Here is a 20,738-nt window from a genome sequence, read left to right on the forward strand (position 1 = left end):
TATCAGATTGTCCTACCTTGTCCCCTATAACTCTCTTATTATTCCGTATACGGGGATGTATGAAAGTCATTTTTTGCGCTGTGATCTGTAATTTTTATTGGAACAACTAATTTTGATGAGATTTTATTGCTTTTTAAGACTTTTCTTTTGGTCCATGAAGTTGTATTTTTTACGTTTACGCCATTGACCGTGCGGTTACACATAAGTTTAGATTTATTTTTTGTTTACATTATTTTATTTAAAAAAATTGGTAAATGGGGAAGATTAAATCGTTTATTAGGGGAGGGGCTTATTCACATTAAGTTAATGTTCTTTTTCCCTTATTCCCAGTTTTTTAGTCCCTGTAGTAGACTATTACATGGAATCTATAGATTACATACACTGATCAATGCTGTGATGCTGAGGCTGCCTGCAGGATTGGAGCGTCGTTCAGACAGCGTGGAGCGAGGTTAGGGACCTCCACCCGTTCTCTCAGCTGACCGGGACCCCGCTATTTCACTGTGGGTGTCCTTATCAGCTCCACTGAGCTACCGGAAATAGATTTTTGGCATTGGTGATGTCCGGCATTAGCAATGAGTCCCAGATGCTGATAGCAGGTAGGACCTAGGGGCTATGAATCGTGCTGAACTCCTGACTGTGCTTCATAGACTGGCAGCGGCCTCCCTCCCCTCCAAATCTTATCACTTTAATGACAGGAGTCCCTGCTCTGAAAGGGTTTTCCTGCACAAGAGCAGAAGATATTCCAAATTTGATGCGTCTCCTGCTCCGGAGCTGGGCCCATGGCTATACATTATATACCTCCTGCCCAGTCAGCCATGAAGGAGTTAAATGGTGGTGATGCATTGACACTTAACTTTTTGGGGCCACACACTATACAGATAGCTGCTTATTGTCCCTTCTACTCACTGGGATAAGAACAACCAGTCTATCTAGGGTTAAGTGGCGCACAGCACTGCCAATTCTATCCTTAGGGACCAGACAGTAAGCAGCCATCTATATAGTCCCGGGGGAGGGGAGCAGTGATACTATGAAATATCAGTTAACTCCTTACACTCCATGGGACGGGTGCTTTGGGTATAATGACCTGGACTGACAGCTGGATCATCAGACTTGCGGTCAGTTCAGGACATGTGACCATAATATAGAGGATCTGCCCCGACAAGTATTCACCTCATCATCCGAGAGCAAGAAGATAAATCATGTGCAGGAATATCCCCTCAAATGTCTCCATATAACATCCTGGAATTGTATAGAATTAAATGTTTATTCACAATACAGGTTCCTATAAGGTGTCAGGACGTGGCGGTCTATTTCTCCATGGAGGAGTGGGAGTATGTAGAAGGACACAAGGATCAGTACAAGGATCAGGTCATGATGGAGGATCAGCAGCCCCTCACATCACCAGGTAATAGACATCACTATATACACACGTCCTCTCATTATTTGTATGTAAAGAATGAATTCAGTCTCTGTATGTGTTCCCTACAGTCAGATCCAGTAAGAGAACAGCACCAGAGAGGTGTCCCCGTCCTCTTGATGAACAGAATATGGAGGATAATACTACAGAGAAAGATCTCATCCATATTAATACTACAGACATAAAGGAAGAAAAAGAAGAGACAGATGTGAGCAGTGATGAGCAGTATAAGGGGGGCATTTCTACAGAGAAAGATCTGATCTATATTAATGCTACAGACATAAAGGAAGAACAAGAGACAGATGTGAGCGGTGATGAGCAGTATAATGAGGACATTTCTACAGAAAAAGATCTGATCTATATTAATACTACAGACATAAAGGAAGAAGAAGAGACAGATGTGAGCGGTGATGAGCAGTATAAGGAGGACATTCCTACAGGGAAAGATCTGATCTATATTAATACTACAGATATAAAGGAAGAAGAACAAGAGACAGATGTAAGCAGTGATGAGCAGTATAAGGTGGACATTCCTACAGGGAAAGATCTGATCTATAATAATGCTACAGACATAAAGGAAGAAGAGACAGATATAAGCATTGATGAGCAGTATAAGGTGAACATTTCTACAGAAAAAGATCTGATCTATATTAATGCTCCTATTAATAATAATAATCCTATATTATGCTCCTATTAATGCTACTATTAATAATAGTAAAAGCAGAAGAGACATATTTGAGCGGTGATGAGCAGTATAAGGAAGACATTTCTACAGGTAACCACCCAGGTAAGTAGTGATCACTAAACACAGAGAAGGGTCACAGATTCTATTCAGTCACCGGCTACAATAATATTTTGGGGGAAGTAGTGGTGTAACTAGAATCTGTGGGACTACAGGCCAAATTTTGAATTACCATCCCCCTCCCCCAAAACATATCTCAGGCTGGGGCCTCCCAGCTCCTCTGGGCACAAGTGACCTCCGCTCCGTGCAGGGATTACTGTCAACCACTGCATGAAGAGGTGCCCGACATGCCTCTCTATAAATCTCTATGGGAGAGCCGGAGATATACAAACGGGATGCCAGGCAGGAGATCGCGGGGGTCTCAGTGGTCGGACCCCTCATGATCAGACATTTATCCTCCCAGGATTCTGTGACTAGGGGATAAGTTCTCATGTACTAGAGTTTTCCTTTAACATGATAACGACCATGGACGAGTATACATGTCCAGGAGGATGCACGTTCCAGCACCTGGAGGAGTATACACATCCATGGTTCTTGTGGGTACTGCCCAGTGTACCCAGAGATCACGGCAGGGACTCGGCTGTAACACACAGCCAGGACCCTGCTGCATTGCCGGGACCTAAATAAACTTTGGTCCCAACAGTTTAACCCTTACAGCCGCGATCAGAAGTGATCGCGGGCTGTAAGTGTTTTGATGGAGGGAGCTCTCTCTGTCTTCCCTGCAGCACCCCGCAGCACGACCGCAGGGTGCTGTGTGTAATCCCCGACAGGCAGGGGCCTGCTGCACTGCCGGGACCGTGTAAAAAAAAAAAATACATTTATTAAATGGGCACTGTCACCAACTTTATTTTTTGATATGTTGTAGTACTTATGTACTACAACATATCTCTAATATACTTTTATTATTTTTTTTTTCATTAAAAAGGTTTAATTTACATTTAAAAAACGGCCACTGAAAGAGGACTGATTTTGGAGTGGCAATCAGTCCTTTTTCAGTTAGGCTGCACTCACTCCCTGCCTGTCAATCAGACAGACGAGAGCGAGCACATTGGCTCCCCGGCCACTGGCTGGGAGGCCACTCCTCCCGTACATCGCCACCGCCACCTCGTTGCCGCCGCTGTCCCTGCACACCCGCTGCCGGACTCTGCAGTAACTGCAAGTGTAATGAGGGAACGGAATATGCAGGGCGGGGAGGGGGGGAGGAGGGAACGGGCTAGTGCCGTAGCGGGGGGTGGGGGTGGGTGAACGGGCTAGCAAAAAAAAAAAAAAATAGGATGGTGGGAGCTACCCTTTAAATAAAGGAAAAATAAAAAAGCATAATGTGTAGGATTACACGGCGCACATCCCATATTACATGCTGCGGATGCCCGGCAGTCACAATAGTGAGCTCCCTGCTGCGGCTGGGTATCTTTGTGTGTCCTCTCATAGCGGTGGATTTCCCGCCGGCAGTCATGAGCAGACACACTGAGCTACCCAGCCGCAGCAGTGATCTCGCCCTTGTGACTGCCGGGGGCATCCGCGGTGTGAAATACTCTGCGCTCTATGTGACCCTACACTGCGTCCCGTTCATACTGCGTTTCAGCGTTATGTTACAGGTATCCGTCAGCATCACGTCAATAATAATGATGCTGACATATACTGTAGCAGCTCCAGTCATTTCTGAATGAGACGGGTCCAGTATACATTGGATCCCTTTTCTGACATGACAGCGGACACCGATACTGCAGAAATGCCGTATGAATGGGGACGATCACCCAAACACCCAGTGATGGATATATTCACCATGAGTGGATGATTATTCCCACAACATGGCGGATATATCCATCAGGAACTATAACTGTCACAGACAGCCGCGCGTCACTGATAAAAGACCAAGGACCAATCAGAGCGCTCCCTGGTCCAGACAATACACTTGTGGGGTTCTGTATATATAATGGGGTCACTTCTGGGGGTTCTGTATATATATAATGGGGTCACTTCTGGGGGTGCGGTATATATAATGGGGTCACTTGTGGGGGTGCAGTATATTTAATGGGGTAATTTCTGGGGGTACAGTATATATAATGGGGTCACTTCTGGGGGTGCAGTATATATAATGGGGTCACTTCTGGGGGTGCAGTATATATAATGGGGTCACTTCTGGGGGTGCAGTATATATAATGGGGTCACTTCTGGGGGTGCGGTATATATAATGGGGTCACTTCTGGGGGTTCTGTATATATAATGGGGTCACTTCTGGGGGGCAGTATATATAATGGGGTCACTTCTGGGGGTTCTGTATATATAATGGGGTCACTTCTGGTGGTGCAGTATATATAATGGGGTCACTTCTGGGGGTGCAGTATATATAATGGGGTCACTTCTGGGGGTTCTGTATATATAATGGGGTCACTTCTGGGGGTGCGGTATATATAATGGGGTCACTTCTGGGGGTGCAGTATATATAATGGGATCACTTCTGGGGGTTCTGTATATATAATGGGGTCACTTCTGGGGGTTCTGTATATATATAATGGGGTCACTTCTGAGGGTGCAGTATATATAATGGGGTCACTTCTGGGGGTTCTGTATATATAATGGGGTCACTTGTGGGGGTTCTGTATATATAATGGGGTCACTTCTGGGGGTTCTGTATATATAATGGGGTCACTTCTGGGAGTTCTGTATAAATAATGGGGTCACTTCTGGGGGTGCGGTATATATAATGGGGTCATTTCTGGGGGTGCGGTATATATAATGGGGTCACTTGTGGGGGTGCAGTATATTTAATGGGGTAATTTCTGGGGGTGCAGTATATATAATGGGGTCACTTCTGGGGGTGCAGTATATATAATGGGGTCACTTCTGGGGGTGCAGTATATATAATGGGGTCACTTCTGGGGGTGCGGTATATATAATGGGGTCACTTCTGGGGGTGCAGTATATATAATGGGGTCGCTTCTGGGGGTTCTGTATATATAATGGGGTCACTTCTGTAGGTTCTGTATATATAATGGGGTCACTTCTGGGGGTTCTGTATATATAATGGGGTCACTTCTGGGGGTGCAGTATAAATAATGGGGTCACTTCTGGGGGTGCGGTATATATAATGGGGTTATTTCTGGGGGTGCGGTATATATAATGGGGTCATTTCTGGGGGTGCAGTATATATAATTGGGTTACTTCTGGTGGTGTGGTATATATAATGGGGTCACTTCTGGAGGTTCTGTATATATATAATTCGGTCACTTCTGGGGGTGCAGTATATATAATGGGGTCACTTCTGGGGGTTCTGTATATATAATGGGGTCACTTCTGGTGGTGCAGTATATATAATGGGGTCACTTCTGGGGGTGCAGTATATATAATGGGGTCACTTCTGGGGGTTCTGTATATATAATGGGGTCACTTCTGGTGGTGCAGTATATATAATGGGGTCACTTCTGGGGGTGCGGTATATATAATGGGGTCACTTCTGGGGGTTCTGTATATATAATGGAATCACTTCTGGGGGTTCTGTATATATAATGGGGTCACTTCTGGGGGTTCTGTATATATATAATGGGGTCACTTCTGGGGGTGCAGTATATATAATGGGGTCACTTCTGGGGGTGCAGTATATATAATGGGGTCACTTCTGGGGGTTCTGTATATATAATGGGGTCACTTCTGGGGGTCCTGTATATATAATGGGGTCACTTCTGGGGGTCCTGTATATATAATGGGGTCACTTCTGGGGGTGCAGCTTTATAAGATGAAGTGCAGCCTATAATTTGTATAATGATTTCCTGAAAGCCAAATGGCTCTCCTCCCCTCTCCTCCCCTCCCCTCTCCTCCCCTCCCCTCTCCTCCCCTCTCCTCCCCTCTCTTCCCCTCTCCTCTCCTCCCCTCCCCTCTCCTCCCCTCTCCTCCCCTCTCTTCCCCTCTCCTCTCCTCCCCTCCCCTCTCCTCCTCTCCCCTCCCCTCTCCTCCCCTCTCCTCTCCTCCCCTCTCCTCCCCTCTCCTCCCCTCTCCTCCCCTCTCCTCCCCTCCCCTCTCCTCTCCTCCCCTCTCCTCCCCTCTCCTCCCCTCTCGTCCCCTCTCCTCCCCTCCCCTCTCCTCCCCTCTCCTCCCCTCTCTTCCCCTCTCCTCCCCTCCCCTCTCCTCCCCTCTCCTCCCCTCTCCTCTCCTCCCCTCTCCTCCCCTCCCCTCTCCTCTCCTCCCCTCTCCTCCCCTCTCCTCTCCTCCCCTCTCCTTCCCTCTCATCCCCTCTCCTCCCCTCTCCTCCCCTCTCCTCTCCTCCCCTCTCCTCCCCTCCCCTCTCCTCTCCTCTCCTCTCCTCCCCTCTCCTTCCCTCTCATCCCCTCTCCTCCCCTCTCCTCCCCTCTCCTCCCCTCTCCTCCCCTCCCCTCCCCTCCCCTCTCCTCTCCTCTCCTCCCCTCTCCTCCCCTCTCTTCCCCTCTCCTCCCCTCCCCTCTCCTCCCCTCTCCTCCCCTCTCCTCCCCTCCCCTCTCCTCTCCTCTCCTCCCCTCTCCTCCCCTCTCCTCTCCTCCCCTCTCCTTCCATCAGCGCTCATGGTGACGTAGTGTCAACCTAGAGGTCGATGGTGACGCCCCGTCTCCTCCCCGTCCCCATACAGTTCTACAGCACGAACGCTGCCTCCCTGCCTCTCCCATAGAGATGTATGGAGGAGACGTGCCTGCTGCAATGTCATGCTGGAGATCACGGGGTCCCAGCGGTCGGACCCCCCGCGATCAAACACTTATCCCCTATCCTGTGGATAGAGGATAAGTGTTAATCACGCTGCAGATGTCCTTTAAGGGGTTAATCTGCTTTAGTTCTGCGAGGCTCTGCCCTTGTGTATTCTCTGATCTCCTGGATGATCCTGTTGTTTCTTATATTGATGAATCTGACCTGTCCGACATCCACTCTGGTTACTGATCCTGGTCCTGACTTCTGACTACACTTCTTTCCTTTCTCCTGACTTCTGACTACACTTCTTTCCTTTCTCCTGACTTCTGACTACACTTCTTTCCTTTCTCCTGACTTGGGCTTTTCCTTATCACCTACTTTGGCTCCTGATCCCTTTCTGTGTATCTGACCCGGTCCCTGGATTCTCCTATTGTTTATTTTAATGCACAGTGAAAGTGTTAATACAATGTACGATTGGTGCCACAAAAAACAAGCTCTCAAACTGCTCTGTAGATGGAAAAATAAAAGAATTATGGGAATGTGGAGAGGAGGAAAAAAGGAAACACAAAAGCTTACATTTCCTGGGTTGTTAAGGGGTTAATACTGATCATAAAATCTGTGTTATTCTCTGCAGATTCTTGTAGCAGGAGATCAGAGGAGAATCTTATATCTTCAGATTATAAAGCAGATGATGATATCACACAAGATACATATGAAGAACATTCCATTATCCCAGATACACCCTCAGCCCTTCACAGCCAAGATCTGTCATCTCATCCTTATATACAGGTCCTGTCTTCTCATTCATCACAGGATGTTCAGCTAAATAAAGGTCACAGAAGGGGTGTTGGACATCAACGAGCTCATACAGGAAAGAAACCATATTCATGCTCAGAATGTGGGAAATGTTTTACTTCTAAATCAAGTTTTGTTGTACATAAAAAAACTCAAACAGAGGAGAAGCCATTTTGCTGTACAGAGTGTGGGAAATGTTTTATTGTGAAATCACAACTTGTTCAACATCAAAGAACTCACACAGGAGAGAAGCCATTTTCATGTTCAGAATGTGGGAAATATTTTTCTCAGAAATCAAATCTTGTTAAACATAAAATAACTCATACAGGGGAGAAGCCGTTTTCATGTTCAGAATGTGGGAAATGGTTTGCTCAGAAATCAGATCTTGTTGGACATCAAAGAACTCACACTGGGGAGAAGCCATTTTTATGTTCAGAATGTGGGAAATGTTTTACTCACAAATCACATCTTGTTCAACATCAAAGAACTCACACTGGGGAGAAGCCATTTTCATGCTCAGAATGTGGGAAATGTTTTACTCAGAAATCAAGTTTTGTTGTACATAAAGAAACTCATACAGAGGAGAAGCCATTTTGCTGTGCAGAGTGTGGGAAATGTTTTATTGTGAAATCACAACTTCTTCAACATCAAAGAACCCACACAGGGGAGAAGCCATTTTCATGTTCAGAATGTGGGAAATGTTTTACTCAGAAATCAAGTTTTGTTGTACATAGGAAAACTCACACGGAGGAGAAGCCATTTTGCTGTGCAGAGTGCGGGAAATGTTTTATTGTGAAATCACAACTTGTTCAACATCAAAGAACTCACACAGGAGAGAAGCCATTTTCATGTGCAGAATGTGGGAGATGTTTTACTCAGAAATCACATCTTGTTCAACATCAAATAACTCACACAGGAGAGAAGCCATTTTCATGTTCAGAATGTGGGAAATGTTTTACTCAGAAATCACATCTTGTTAGACATAAAAGAACTCACACAGGGATGAAGCTGTTTTCATGTTCAGAATGTGGGAAATCGTTTGCTCAGAAATCAAGTCTTGTTGGACATCAAAGAACTCACACAGGGGAGAAGCCATTTTCATGTTCAGAATGTGCGAAATGTTTTACACAAATCACATCTTGTTCAACATCAAAGAACTCACACTGGGGAGAAGCCATTTTCATGCTCAGTGTGTGGAAAATGTTTTACTGAGAAATCATGTCTTATTAAACATAAACGAACTCACACAGGGGAGAAACCATATTCATGTTCAGAATGTGGGTAATATTTTACTCAGAAATCAAGTTTTGTTGTACATAGGAAAACTCACACGGAGGAGAAGCCATTTTGCTGTGCAGAGTGCGGGAAATGTTTTATTGTGAAATCACAACTTGTTCAACATCAAAGAACTCACACAGGAGAGAAGCCATTTTCATGTGCAGAATGTGGGAGATGTTTTTCTCAGAAATCAAATCTTGTTAAACATAAAATAACTCATACAGGGGAGAAGCCGTTTTCATGTTCAGAATGTGGGAAATGGTTTGCTCAGAAATCAGATCTTGTTGGACATCAAAGAACTCACACTGGGGAGAAGCCATTTTTATGTTCAGAATGTGGGAAATGTTTTACTCACAAATCACATCTTGTTCAACATCAAAGAACTCACACTGGGGAGAAGCCATTTTCATGCTCAGAATGTGGGAAATGTTTTACTCAGAAATCAAGTTTTGTTGTACATAAAGAAACTCATACAGAGGAGAAGCCATTTTGCTGTGCAGAGTGTGGGAAATGTTTTATTGTGAAATCACAACTTCTTCAACATCAAAGAACCCACACAGGGGAGAAGCCATTTTCATGTTCAGAATGTGGGAAATGTTTTACTCAGAAATCACATCTTGTTCAACATCAAAGAACTCACACAGGAGAGAAGCCAATTCAGAGCAGTAAATGATGCAGATAACACATCTATATATTCACCATGTACATAGGATATCTGACATTTATACATATATCATATACTGCATCTCCAAACTTGTTCCCAATTGTTAATAAAAGTTTTCTTTCTTATATGATTTATTATTCTTATATTCATCTCCGCACACTGGACTTATAATAAATGTAATATTGTCCCTGACGTTGTATATAGGGAATGTAACGCGTCAGTGTTGTCCCCGCCCCCTTCTCATTATGATTATAGAGACTTTAATTCAAGGCATCAGACAGGATCCGCGCGTCTCCCTTGAAGATCGTCTCTTCTGAACATAAGACGCTGCAGATACTTTTATTTATCACAAACCCTAGACCAGCGTTTCCCGTCTTGACGTCTATTTTCGGTCTCAGATCATAAAATCCATTTTTCTATATGAGAAGTCGTCAATATGTCAGCGTCCCCCGGGTTCAGTAAACATCGGTGTAATTCTTTTCCTTTTCTTTGTCCTCCCCGGGGTATAAAATCCCTAGAGATCTGATCACATCTGGTACAAGATCTCTTTACTTCACACTTTGCGCCATTATTACACGGATTGAAGACCCAGTTACACGCTCGTAAATTCCCATATATGTCGTGGATTGGAAGGAAAAAGGTTCTTAAATCTTATATTTACCAATAATATTTTATATTTTTACAGTCCGTCCCTATCATAGTACGGAATTGTTATTTTTCTTCTATCCGATGGTTATTTAGTAATTTTGTTATGATTCAGAAGAGACCACGTGTCCCGTATAGACGCTCACCCTGAAGACATTAGACGGCGGTTTTGTGTTTCCGGATTTACACACTTATTATAAAGCTTTTCCTTCGTCTGGATTATTAGAGCTCGTTCGCTCTTCTTTTTCTCATCCTCCCCTTTATATTCCTCCTCATGTGGATATGGAATTCTCCTCAGTCCCTCCTTCTATAGGGCCCATTTTGTGGCCCCCGCACTCCTCCTTGGCCTCTCTAGTTCTTTCCTCTTTTATATATAACTTTGTCGGTATTACGAGACTGCTCTGCGACTGATTCTGATTTCCCTTCTCCCCTAACCCCACTTTCTTTACTCCCTATGGTTATTACTAAACACATTTTCCCTCTTCCCCTTTGTGGGAACGTTTACATTCTTTTACGTTACGAGATTTATATTCTTCTACTAAGACTTTGGCCATAGAGGAATCTCAGCCTTTCTGGGGTTTTATAAGTAAATTTCTCTTTACTCTCCAATGTTTTAAGCGTTATACTAACATACGTCCCTGAAATTGGTTAGAGAGATTGTATTTATTCCCTAAATAATAATATTATCTAAGCTTTATTCTTATCTGATTTCTTCTGCTCCTAATAGTAACCAAAATGCATCTTATATGAGAAGAGGAGCTGAATATCCAACTCGCTGAAGAACAGTGCGGATTTATCTCTAGCGCTCACGTGGCTCCTCCCCCTGTATTCGTATACAGGAGAGTTCATATAAGTTATATTGTCGGGGGTATGGGACTCCTCCTCTCCTTTTGTCACATGGTATTCCAGAATCTTCTCAATGTTGGAGGTGTGGGAGTGAGTCATGGACTCTTTTACATATATAGTGGTCCTGCTTGAAAATTCAATCTTTCTGGCAGGTTATTTCGATTGCCATATATACTCGAGTATAAGCACCTTTTTTTTTGTGCAGAAAATGTCCCCCTCGGCTTAAACTCAAGTGAAAAAAAAAATAATAGTGACATCAGTCCAGCCATTCAGGTAGGGGGGGGAGCCATCCATCTTTACCGGGACGGCCCCGGACTCATCCAGAGTAGGGACGCTGAAGGGACCGTCTGCGCATGGACCGTCCGCATAACAGTGGGAAAAGTGAGCTGGTCTGGTCCATCCACCTTCTCCACTCTGGGCTGGCCCCGGAATAGTGATTCTGGGGTAGGGTCGCTGCTGCGCATTAAGGCCACCATGCAAGGACACCCCTGATGTCACGGAGTGTACCTTTCTCTACTGCCAGGCAACAGGAAAAGGTGATTAGACGATAAGCGAGGGGGATGATGACACGAGGGGGATGGATGATGACGGGGAATGGGTGTTTGTGTCAGTGAATGATGACAGGGAGGATGGTTGATGATGGGGGATGGGTGTCTGTGGCAGTGGATGATGACAGTAGGGGGATGAATGATGACAGTAGAATCTCCCAATAGCGGACACTCACAGGGAATAAAAGTGTCCATTATTGAGAGATGGCCCCTATTGGGAAAAAGGCTCCAAATTCTTCCTAAATGACGGAATACTGTCCTGTGCTAACTCCAGAGTGTAATTACCTATAAAACACAATAAATCTCCCAGTGTCGTTTAATCACCCCCTGTATCATTAATCACCCCCCTCCCTTTTTTTTACCCTGTGCCATCTTATTCCCCTGTGCATTGTGCCTGATTATCCCCCCCCCCCCCTTACCCCCTGTGCCACATCATTTCCCCTTGATCCCCCTGAGCCATTTCATTCTCCCATTAGTACCTTCTGTATAAATTCATCTCCACCTCTTTATAAAGTGGCAGAGGGGGTGATGAATATGCACAAAGGGTAATAAAGGGGTAATGAAATAGCACAGAGGGGGATCAAGAGGAAAGGATGTGGCACAGGTGGTAATAAAGGGAGGGGTGATTTGTCACAGGGGAAATAAAGTGGCACAGGGGGCCAGTCATCTTATTTGGATATGGGATGAGATGTCTAGGGGCGGAGTACCCCTAAGTAAGTCCATTCTTTATTCATTCTTTGACCATCCTTCATGATCAGTTATGTCCCCTTAAGACTAACGTCTGTTATTTTTGACGGGGCAAATAACGGTGCATGCACTCATTTTTGTCCCGTCAAAAATAACGTTGGATTAACAGACGTTAAATTTTAACATTGAAGTCTATGGATGATGAATGTTCACAAATGACATCCGTTAGCACCCAGTATTTTTATATTCCGTTATGATCCCTTATTGCTACTGAGCATGCTCCATACAGCGTCACAACCAGAAGGGGTTAAAACGGACATAAAATAATGGACTATAACGGTGCATGACGGATGAAATAATGGGTAGTAATGGATGGAATATGTCCATTATTTTGATAGAATGGCGTTATAATAATGTACATTGGGCATCAGTTATCACCCGATATGTTCAGTTATTGTATCTATTTTTTAATGATCTGTTTTTGCAGAATAACGGATGTCAGAAGGCAGGAAGATGGCGGTAGTGTGAAAGAAACCTAACGTGTCATGTGACTAGGCGGCACCATAATAGCGTCACACTCCATCTCATTTATTTTTTTTTTTATTTGTGTCAGTTTTGCCGAGCCCTGTAGTATCACCTTGTTCTATCATTTTCCATTACTTGCCCCCAGGTATATTATCTGGGTCACATGACATTTCACCTCTCTTTATCATGTCCAGAGTCCTGATGTGGAGTCAACAGTTTGTAGGGTTTGTGGTATAATGATTCCTATACGGAGAATTATAGGGTTTGTGGTATAATGATTCCTATACGGAGAATATGTTGTGATACATGGTGGTTTTCCACATCCTGGTCCTTGTGTATTAGACTGAAAATAGTTCTTAGTGTCGGCACCGCAGTGGGCGCAGCTATAAGGCAGGTGGATATAGGATCATCCGCACTCAGCACATTCTTCACACAAAAGTGCCAAACGTTCAGAATTTGTCCACATGTGTCCATAGTTCTCAGGATACACCAGTAATTGAATAATCTGGGAGGGATCTGGTGCCAAAAAATATTAGTCCTGAGGTAAAAATCCTGATGAGTGTCGGGTGTTTTATGTGGTATCTGGTGAGGTCACTTTGGTACAAGGACTGGCATGGATCCACATAGGCTTTCCTTCCTATTACTGCAGTGGTTGTTGTCAGCAGGACTTGGAAAGGCCGGTCACATGGAGGTCAGGACTCTTTGTGTCTCTTTATCACCACCCGATCTCCAGGATCTATATCAGGAGTTTTACCATCTGGAATAGAATAAAGACTTGTGTATGCGCTTGTTGTACGCGCTTGTGTACGGCCGCGCATAGCTAGATAGGTGACTGTGTTACATCTGCAGTAGCTGTGGACAGTACAACCCTGTTCTAGGGGCACAACCAAAAAGTGTCCCATAAGGAGACAACCCGCTGCTTCTTCATAACATCGTTCATAAGGTTGTAAAAGACCTGAGTCCATAAAGGTCAATCCATATCCCTATTGTGTCCCTACTGTGCTGACCCGGAGGAAGGCAAAAAACCCTTATGAGGCTGATTCCCATCGCCCCATGACGGGGGAAAAATTCCTTCCCAACTCCAAATGTCAGAATAAATCCCTGGATCAATTTTCTGTCCCAATAAATCCATAACCTGCTCCTATTACCTGCATCATAATTCATCCAGTAAAGTGCGACCTCCATCACTATCAATAAATTCTGGAACTACTTACCATATCCTTCACAATCTGCCCTGCTGCCATCTTTACATCGCCATTTCTCCCCGGATAGGCCTTAGGCCAACCTGAAAAGAGATCCACACACACCAAAAAGTATTCATACCCTCCTCACAAGGAGACCGGAATATAGTCTTTGTGCAGTCGCCAAAACAGGTAAATCCAGTGGCGTTGCTAGGGTTGGTGTCACCCGGTGGGGTAGAAAATGGTGTCACCCCCATACCTCCCCCCTCCCCCCAGTAAGTTTTTGGCCAGTTGTGACAGACACCACTGTTGTAGCGCACTGTGAGAAATTCTAGTATAATAATCAGATATACCAGTTGCCACAGAATGGGAAAGTGTTAAAGAAGTTTTCACCATTTAAATATACAGCTCCCAGAATTACTTAAAGGGGTACTCCACTGGAAAACATTTACTTTTATATCAACTGGTGCCAGAAAGTTAAATAGATTTTTAAATTACTTCTATTTAGAATCTTAATCCTTACGGTACTTATAAGCTGTTGTATTCTTCACAGGAAGTTGTGTAGTTCTTTCCAGTCTGTCCACAGTGCTCTGTCTGTCCATGTTAGGAACTTTCCAGAGCAGGATAGGTTTGCAATGGGGATTTGCTCCTACTATGGACAGTTCTTGACATGGACAGAGGTGTCAGCACAGAGAACTGTGGCCAGACAGAAAAGAAATTAAAAAAGAAAAGAACTTCCTGTGAATTGCTTATACAGCAGCTTATAAGTACTGGAAGGATTCAGATTTTTAAGTAGAAGTAATTTATAAATCTGTTTAACTTTGTAGCACCAGTTGATTACATTTTTTTTTTCCAGTAGAGTACCCCTTTATGCAGTGGTGAGGTTATGCTGGGAGTTGAGATTCACTGACCTAACTGTAGAACTGACAAGCGACTACAGCTCTGATAGGACATAGTGAGGACAATGATATCAGTGACTACAGGTGACGTCTTCTCTATAGTGAGGAGAATACAGAATAATATCAGTGACTACAGGTGACGTCTTCTCTATAGTGAGGAGGATACACAATGATATCAGTGACTACAGGTGACGTCTTCTCTATAGTGAGGAGAATACACAATGATATCAGTGATTACAGGTGACGTCTTCTCTATAGTGAGGAGAATACACAATGATATCAGTGACTACAAGTGACGTCTTCTCTATAGTGAGGAGAATGTACAATGATATCAGTGACTACAGTTGACGTCTTCTCTATAGTGAGGAGAATACACATTGATATCAGTGACTACAGGTGACGTCTTCTCTATAGTGAGGAGAATACAGAATAATATCAGTGACTATAGGTGACGTCTTCTCTATAGTGAGGAGAATACACAATGATATCAGTGACTACAGGTGACGTCTTCTCTATAGTGAGGAGAATGCACAATGATATCAGTGATTATAGATGACCTCTTCTCTATAGTGAGGAGAATACACAATGATATCAGTGACTACAGGTGACGTCTTCTCTATAGTGAGGAGAATATACAATGATATCAGTGACTACAGGTGACGTCTTCTCTATAGTGAGGAGAATACACAATGATATCAGTGACTACAGGTGACGTCTTCTCTATAGTGAGGAGAATACACAATGATATCAGTGATTACAGGTGACGTCTTCTCTATAGTGAGGAGAATACACAATGATATCAGTGACTACAGGTGACGTCTTCTCTATAGTGAGGAGAATACAGAATAATATCAGTGACTACAGGTGACGTCTTCTCTATAGTCTTCCCTTATCTAATTCAGATGGTACATACCGCCTGGTCCAGCTAAAACTTCTCTCTGCAGAATGTGACGCCCAGACGTCTCCTCACTATGTCAGTGGATTCTCATCCTCTATATGAAAACAAGTATTATTATAAACATGCCAGACACTGTATCCTCTAAATATAATACTACTATACACTACACTCTTTGATTATAAACCTTCCATACACCGTACCCACTGAATATACTACCACACACTGTACATTCTGAATATAATACCAACACATACTGTACACTCTGAATATAAATCTGCCACATACTGTACCCCTGAATATAATGCCGCCACACACTGTAACCTCTGAATATAATACTACCACCCACTGCGCCCTCTGAATATAATACCAACACATACTGTACACTCTGAATATAAATCTGCCACATACTGTACCCTCTGAATATAAATCTGCCACATACTGTACTCTCTGAATATAATACCAACACATACTGTACCCTCTGAATATAATTCTGGTGGTGTTGCTATTGGATGATGGGGGTGCTAGTACTGGGGGGGTGTTGCTGGAGGATGATGAGGGTGCTACTGGCCATCCCCCCTGGCAGTATCACCCCCATCATCCATCGGCAGGATCGTCCTCCTGGCAGGAGCACCCCCATCATCCACCATCAGGATCTGCTGATGGAGGTGCTGCTGGGGGGGTTTGCTGGTGGATGATGAGGGTGCTACTGCCAGGGGGGAGCATTAGATAGGCAGCAGTTCCCCCACTTAAGGTAGGTAGCAGTTCCCCCACATTAGGTAGGTAGCAGTTACCCCACATTAGGTAGCATAGATTCCCCACATGTGGTACCAGTTACCCCACATTAGGTAGTAATTTCCACACATTAGGTAGCACAGATTCCACACATTAGGTAGCACAGATTCCACACATTAGGTAGAAGTTTTCCCACATTGTGTAGCAGCTTTCGCACATTAGGTAGCAGTTTTCCAACATTAGGTAGCAGTTTCCTCACATGAAGTAGCATAGATTCCCCACATATGGTAGTAGTTTCCCCCCATTAGGCCGCAGGTTCCCTTGCATGTTCCCCACAATAGGTCAAAGTCTCCCCACATTAGATCACTGGTTCAAACAACCCCCCCCCCCCCTCCCCCCACACAAAAAAAAAACACACACACACCACAGAGACACACACAGATAGAGACACACACACTCACAGACAGAGAGACACACAGACACACACTCACTTACCCATCCAGCGCAGCGCTCCTTCTCTCCGGCGCTCTGCGAGTGACGTCACGTCCTCCTGCGCGGCCCTGCGGAGTGACGTCGGGCCGGCGCAACAGAAGACGTGGGGGCGCAGGCCGGTTCACTGTGCAGGTGACGGGGGTGGGGGGGTGGGGGTGCTTCTACTAGTACAGAGACAAGTGAGACAGCGAAAAAGTGAGGACGGGGGAGAGGGTGAGGGGTGCTATTACAGAGGCAGAGCAAGTGAGGAGCGGGGGCGTACCTGGTGTCACCCCATCAGGATGGTGTCACCCGGTGCGGGCCGCACCCCCCGCACCCCGGTCGCAACGCCACTGGGTAAATCCGTCACGTTTAGGAGGCACCTGCACTGCTTTCCCTACATTAGGTCTTGCACAGGTCATGCCGGCCGGTGTTTACCTGGTGACCACTGTGGTAAATCCTGAGGCTATCCAGTGATCACTCACCAGTGATATTATAGTCATTTTCCAGTTGTGGGTGACTCCATGAGTCTCCGGGGCCATCATTGGGCACAGAACCTTTGGTAGACAGATTTTATCCTTGTTGTTTTTATACAGACCGGTATCATTCAGGGCAGCTCGTTGCTTTACCGACTTGCCCTCCTCGGTGCCTCTGGAGACCTTTTAAGATGGTTGCGTCAACCACATCAGGTCCATTGTGCTTTTCTTACCTGTAATAAAGAAACAGACTTGTCCTGGGCCCTCGGCCCCTTAGCAGATTGTTAAACTGCTTTGTCAGTAATATCCTATCCTCTTGTCTGCTCAGCAGAAAGTGAGAACATTAAAGGGACACTCTGGTGCTAGACAGATGGAAATGTGGGAGAATATGTCTTAGGATGGGTTCACATTGACCCTCATTTACTATTCTAAACCCGACCTCTTTTGTCGGGTTTTTTTGGCGCAGCTTTGTCTGCGCCATGTCGCAGACATCGTGCGCCAGTCTGCGACACGATGTGACATTTTTTCCCGACGGACCCGATGTGGATTCTCCCAAACCCGAAAAAGGGGCGTAACCCAACATTTCTGAGCTTTCCCACGTATTTATTAAGATTTCCAACTCGAATTTGTTGAATTGTTGTGGATTTTTTCCCGACAGCTCAGAGGAGTTGGAAACCAAAACCAACAAAACCCACGTGCGACAAACAGGATGCGACATAATAATAAATACCAGGGGAAAAAAGCAGTCGGGTAAGAAAGCAACATAGACTTCCAACCCGATTTTCTTAGTAAATGAGGGCCATTATGTTTTTCCACATACAGTAGCGCATTTTTATTTTTTATTTTTTTTTAGGCAGCTCTCTGAAGAAGTTTGGTCACAAACGAAACGTTAGAGCATCTATACACTTTTAGACAGGAATACAGGCTGTGTCTAAGTGTGGAGTGACTATGTAACGGTAGTGAACCGGCATAGGGGAAAAAGAGAACTCCATAACTTACACTGTAGCACCACCTAGTGGGCTATCATTGGAAGACACCCTGTATTTCCTGATAGTTTTAAATCACTACATTTGATTTTCACGTTTCCCATGTTATTTTAATCAATAACAATAAAAGTTACATTTTATTTGGGTTATAAGTTAGGGCATTGTTCCCCGGAAAAGGGGGGGTTTCCCCTCCTGAAGGGGATTGGAGATTTATTCAGTAAGAGCCCATAACCCAGTGGGACCTCTCTGTTGTACGGCAGGGGGGGAGCTAAAAACTTGCGCTCACGAGTGTAATTCATTTCAATGAGCCGACCAGAGTGAAACGTTCGGTCCGGTCGGCTCATTGAAGTGAATTACATACGGGAGCACAAGTTTTTAGCTCCCCCTGCCGTTTGCGCTCCCATATGGGGAAAAATGTAATGTGAACCCACCCTTATTCAGCAATGTTGTTCAGACGCCTTGAGCTTTAACCCCTTAAGAACTGAGCCCTTTTTCACCTTGATGACAGAGCCCTTTTTTGCAATTCTGACCACTGTCACTTTATGCATTAATAACTCTGCGATGCTTTTACCGATTATTCTGATTCCGAGATTGTTTCTTCGTGACATATTCTACTTTAATACAGTGGTAAATTTTTGCATTTTTCTAACTTTGAAACTCTCTGCTTGTAAGGAAAGTTGAAATTCCAAATAAATGATATATTGATTCACACATACAATATGTCTACTTTATATTTTCATCATAAAGTTGACATGATTTTACTTCTGGAACACATCAGAGGGCTTCAAAGTTCAGCAGCAATTTTCAAATTTTTCACAAAATTTTCAAAATTGGAATTTTTCAGGGACCAGTTCAGTTTTGAAGTGGATTTGAGGGGTCTTCATATTAGAAATACCCCATTATAAAAACTGCACCCCCCCCCAAAGTATTCAAAATGACTTTCAGAAAGTGTATTAACCCTTTAGGTGTTTCATAGGAATAGCGGCAAATTGAAGGAGAAAATTCAAAATCTTTATTTTTTACACTCTCATGTTCTTGTAGACCCAGTTTTTGAAATTTTACAAGGAGTAAAAGCCCCCCAAAATTTGTAACCCAATTTCTCTCGAGTAAGGAAATATCTCATATGTGTATGTCAAGTGTTTGGCGGGCGCAGTAGAGGACTCAGAAGGGAAAGAGCGACAATGGGATTTTGGAGAGTGAGTTTTTCTGAAATGTTTTTTGGGGGGCATGTCACATTTAGGAAGCCTCTATGGTGCCAGAACAGCAAAAAAAAAAAACATGGCATACTATTTTGGAAACTACACTCCTCAAGGAACGTAACAAGGGGTCCAGTGAGCCTTAACACCCCACAGGTGTTTGACGACTTTTCGTTAAAGTCGGATGTGTAAATGAATTTTTTTCCACAAAAATGCTGGTTTTCCCCGAAATTTTACATTTTTGCAAGGGGTTATAGGAGAAAATGTCCCCCAAAATTTGTAACCCCATCTCTTCAAAATATGGAAATACCCCATGTGTGGACGTCAAGCACACTGCGGGCGCACTACAATGCTCAGAAGAGAAGAAGTCACATTTGGCTTTTGGAAAGCAAATTTTGCTGAAATGGTTTTTGGGGGGCATGTCGCATTTAGGAAGCCTCTATGGTGCCAGAACAGCAAAAAAAAAAAACACATGGCATACTATTTTGGAAACTACACCCCTTAAGGAATGTAACAAGGGGTACAGTGAGCCTTAACACCCCACAGGTGTTTGACAAATTTCTGCTAAAGTTGGACAGGAAAATGAAAATTTTTATTTTTTTTAATTAAAATGCTGATGTTACCCCAAATTTTTCATTTTCACAAGGGGTAATTGGAGAAAAAGCCTCCCAAAATGTGTAACCCCATTTCTTCTGAGTATGGAAATACCCCATATGTAGATGTAAAGTGCTCTGCGGGCGAACAACAATGCTCAGAAGAGAAGGAGCGCCATTGAGCATTTGGTGAGAGAATTTGGTTGGAATAGAAGTCAGGGGCCATGTGCGTTTACAAAGCCCCCATAATGCCAGAACAGTGGACCCCCCCCCCCACATGTGACCCCATTTTGGAAACTACACCCCTCACAGAATTTAATAAGGGGTGCAGTGAACATTTACACCCCACTGGCGTTTGACAGATCTTTGGAACAGTGGACTGTGCAAATTAAAAATTAAATTTTTCATTTTTATGGACCACTGTTCCAAAAATCTGTCAGACACCTGTGGGGTGTTAAAAGGGTACTCCGGTGAAAACCTTTTTTCTTTTAAATCAACTGGTGGCAGAA

General features: G+C 44.2%; 1 protein-coding gene and 1 pseudogene across 1 annotated transcript in view; one reads left to right on the forward strand and one right to left on the reverse strand.

Moving 5' to 3' along the window:
* Positions 1-20,738, reverse strand: part of LOC130298206 (zinc finger protein OZF-like) — a 100,038-nt gene that overhangs the window by 13,849 nt on the left and 65,451 nt on the right. The window lies entirely within an intron of this gene.
* Positions 2,163-10,151, forward strand: LOC130298182 (oocyte zinc finger protein XlCOF6-like; annotated as a pseudogene).

Source organism: Hyla sarda (assembly GCF_029499605.1).
Source record: "Hyla sarda isolate aHylSar1 chromosome 1 unlocalized genomic scaffold, aHylSar1.hap1 SUPER_1_unloc_4, whole genome shotgun sequence".
In the NCBI taxonomy this organism is placed as follows: domain Eukaryota; kingdom Metazoa; phylum Chordata; class Amphibia; order Anura; family Hylidae; genus Hyla; species Hyla sarda.